This window comes from Sapajus apella, unplaced genomic scaffold (assembly GCF_009761245.1).
Source record: "Sapajus apella isolate SASKATOON/1434 unplaced genomic scaffold, GSC_monkey_1.0 scaffold54, whole genome shotgun sequence".
NCBI classification, from domain to species: Eukaryota; Metazoa; Chordata; class Mammalia; order Primates; family Cebidae; genus Sapajus; species Sapajus apella.
The window spans coordinates 8,462,113-8,466,664 of NW_022436994.1; positions in this window are offsets into that span (position 1 = coordinate 8,462,113).

Here is a 4,552-nt window from a genome sequence, read left to right on the forward strand (position 1 = left end):
TCTTTAGTTTAATTAAATCCCATTTGTCGATTTTTGCATTTGTCACAGTTGCTTTTGCATCTTTGCCATGAAATCTTTACCTGTGCCTCTGTCCTAAATAGTATTGTCTTTTTTATCTTCCAGGGTTTTTTATAGTTTTGGGTTTTACATTCAAGTCTTTACTCCATCTTGAGTTGATTTTTATATATGGTATAAGGATGGATCCAGCTTCAGTCTTCTGCATGTAAGTAACCAATTAACCCAGCACCATTTATTGAATAGGAGTCCTTTCCCCATTGCTTGTTTTTGTCAGGTTTGTCAGAGATCAGATAGTTGTAGGTGTGTGACCTTATTTCTGGGTTCTCTATTCAGTTCCATTGGTCTATGTATCTGTTTTTGTACCAGTACCACGCTGTTTTGTTTACTATAGCCATGTAGTATAGTTTAGTCAGGTAGTGTGATGCCTCCAGCTCTGTTCTTTTCTGCTTAGTATTATCTTGACTGTTGGGCTCTTTTTTGGTCCCATATGAATTTTAAAATAGTTTTTTCCTAATTCCATGAAGAATCTCAATGATAGTTTAATAAAAATAGCATTGAATCTATAAATTACTTTGGACAGTATGGCCACCTTAAGGGTATTGATTCTTTCTATCAATGAGTGTGAAATATTTTTTCATTTCTTTGTGTCATCTATGATTTCTTTGAGCAGGGGGATTACTTGAATCCAGGAATTCAAAGCCAGCCTAAGTAACATAGCAAACCCTGTCTCCAAAATAAATAAATAAAGAAGAAAATCTGTAGTTTAAAAGCGATCTAAGAAACATATTGATTGATTGCAATGTACTCGTATTATCTCTTAGTTTTAGTCAAAAGTTTTCCTTTGAATTCCAGCTTAATTCATGTACAAGTCATGTTCACTCTTAGAGATACCTTGGCATTTATTAATAATTATGCAATGCTGTAGTTCTGGTTTTTAATGTCTGGTTTCTTATGCTGTTTCGTCCAAAATCATGACAAAAATATTAAAATTACACAGTATGGGGCCCATCTTCCTCCCTCTGGACTGTATGAAGAAACTCCCATAATCCAGAAACCATCTGACTTCAATGCCTGCTATGGAGCTCATTTTCTTCTTGCTGATTGATAAAGCCAAGGGCAACTTTCTTTATGAATCTGTGTCTGAGTAAATCTATCATGTCAGGAACTGTGTAAATGGTCAATAGCTCTCCAGGCAAAGTACAATTCAGAAATGTTTTAAGGAATATTGTTTCGATTACATATTTTTTCATGAGTATTCAAGTAATCAAAAATTTTCTTCCGTATTTTTTAGTGTTCACTTGTTTCTTTATTAAAAAACTTCACTCTCTCTAGATTGTTATGATTGTTGCATTTCTTCAGATTAACACTGCACAGTCTCAACACTGTAGTCTTTATGCAGCTCTCAGTTTCGGTCACTCTCCAGAGACTCACAGCTGAATTCAGAAAATTTGCTACCATTTTTTCCCTGAGGACATTCGTCCTAAGACAATGGCATCAACTGACAAATCCCCTAGGCATATTTTCAGCATCCTCAGCTTAATATTCAGGTAGTAAAAGCAGCAGGTAGCTCTCTGGGGCCTCTGTTATAAGGGCACTAATCCCATTCATGAGGGTCGACCCTCATGGCCTACTCAGCTACCAAAGACCCACTTTTTAATTCTATCCTCTTGGGGGCTGGAATTTCAGCACAGAAATTTGCCAGAGGTGGTACAAACATTCAGACATTGGCATACAGACACAGGCATATTGGATTAGGGGCCACCCTACTCTAGTACAATCTCATCCAAATTTTACGAATTACACCTGCAACAATCCCATTTCCAAATAAGGTCACATTCTTGGGCACTAGGATTAGGTTTCCTCATATGAATGTTGTTTCATATTCAACAACTCAAACTAAAACAAACATCATCCCTTCCCCTTCCCTTATTATTATTTTTTAATAGAGGCTTAGCTTGTAAGATAACTTAATGTTGGGTTTGATAATTTAAGGTTGGTCCAGACTTTCCTCTATGTCTTCACAACAGACAACATCCTCCCTTCTCTTTTGTTTTTCCCAACAACTTAATAGAATTTTGAATTCCATATCTCCAATCCATGGGCTTATTTTAATTACCCCAATCACATGTTTTGGGGAACTACGAAGTGCTGAATCCTCAGCATGCCCTATTTCACCTGATCTCACTACAAACTTGCAGCCTTGGAATTATCCCCAATTTACAGTTGAGTAAACTGAGCAGAGAGAGACATAAATGACTTGATAGAGATCACAGAGATTGTAAGTAACCCAAAGTACAAAAATTATATTCCCAAAATCTTAAGTGTTTTGAAGGTGATTAAAACAATGTTTATGGAGATTCTTTGAAACTTTCGTGTTAATTTTTTTTTTAAAGAAACAGTGCTATATAATTCCAAGTGCTAGTCCTAAATCTTATCTCCAGGAACATTTTGGGTTTTTGCTGTTGTTGTTGTTATTGTTTGTTTGTTTCTATTCGTTTTGTATGTACAGAAGGGGCAGTGTGGCCTAGTGGTTCATAGTGGCTCTAGAGTGAAAATGGACAGATTCTTGCTTCAGTTCTCCAACTTGTTAGACCTGACCTTGGGGAATTGGTGTAACTTTTCTGTGCCTCACTTTTCTGATCTGTACAAGGGGGATGAAAATAGTACTCCTCTAAAAAAGCTGTTAAAGGGATTCGCATATTTAGGCCTTAAAACTGTGCCTGCCTGCAATATCTGTTACTCAACAAAATAGGCTCTGATGGCTCCCCTGGCATTCGTTCATATTGCTGAGCACATGTGAGCAACTGTGCAACAGGAATATGGCAAAGTGGGGATCACTGGATCAAGTCTGTTTTTTCTGTGTCTGTAAGACTGTCTGAAGTAAATCATGGAAATCAGAATATGTCAATCTGTTATGTGTCAATTACTTGGACTATTATTGGTGACTTATGATAAGAGGACTTGAATTCTGTGGGGGAACTTGGAGGAACCTGGAGATGGAGGTTCCTCTTTGCTCAAAAAAATTCAATTTCTAGCAAGACAGATCCATAGACATTTGGTTTGAAAAAATGTTGAATGTTTTTAGTAAAGTGTTTTTGATAGCTAGCAGGGCAATTCTTTTCACCAGCTTTTTCTTTCCTCTTAATTTTCCTAATTGCAAAATACCTGCCTTAGAAGCATCACTATCCTCTCCTATGTTGTGATTTGGTAGTGCCATAGTTCTCACTGAGTCCTTGTCCTGATCACATTTCTATGTTCAGATAGTGTCCCATGCTTACGTCAAGCTGGATGTTCCGTGTAGAAGGAAACAGTTAATACCTGAGGACTGTGTAACCGTGTAAAGCATTTTCACATGACTTGTTTAAACCAGAATCCAAAGCTGAGTCTACACTGTCTTAATTAATTATTTTGCCATATAAGTATGCCTATTAGAACATTGTCTCACTGGCAATAGTATATGGAGTAGAGAGAGATACTCATGTGTTTCCATGTTTGTAAGGAATGGCTGTCAAAGTTGACAAAGACTCACTTCTGGTCAACATGGATCTTCAGGAATGTTGTCTAACCAGCCAGGCATGTGGAGCTGATGCTCCACCGAGGTTAAAGGACAAGAGTTGCTGCAGCTTTCAGTCTTAGTTGTTCATAAATACCCCATTCCCCATCCACCTATGCCAAACACACAGCTGGACTGTGTATTCATACTGAGCTAGGGTTCTATTCTATCAGTTCTAACTCAACCTTTCTTCAATCTGCTCCCTCCTTTATAGCCCCTGATGTAAAGTTGCTCATCAATTGAAGGTCTGCGAGGTCACTGTGATTACCTTACAACTAGCTTCTCCTCTCTTCAGTTTTCATAAACAAGACTATTAGAATTTTCTACCCAAAGCCTGACAGTACTGAGCATTCAAGAGCCCTCTTCTGCTGTCCAAATCCCTCCCTATGATATTCATGGTTTTCACCAGTGTCAGATCAGTCACTCCCAGGAGCAACTTTCCCATCAAAGCCCCAACCACCTGAGAGCACTTGCCACCCTCTGCCTGTCCATACTTTGTGCATCTCACTGCCAGCTCTGTTATTTCAGTTCAGAGAGCTCTTCCCATATGAAAGTTTCCTTGTTTTTGTCTTGTCCAAGGTTTTCTTCTTGCAGTCCTTAGAGCAGGAGCCTGATCCACCACCCACAGTGGGGTGACATCACGTGCCCTTCTTTGATAGTCTCTGTACTCTGGCTTTGCATGTACGCACATTAATAAATAGACTTTTGTTTCTTTTTAAACAATTTTACCTCTTGCCAAAGGAAAATAAATGTTAAGGCTTGGTTTAAAATTCCAAAATCATAAATTTTGCATGGACTTAATAGTTGCTGGAATATTTTCACATTCCTTGTGACTAATTGAGAAAGGGGGAAAAAAGGAAAGAAATAAAAGAAAAGAAAGAGAAAGAAGAAAGAAAGAAAAAGAGAAAGAAGAAAGAAGGAAAGAGAAAGAAAGAAAAAGAAAGAAAGAGAAAAGAAAGAAGGAAAGAAAGAAAGAAAGAA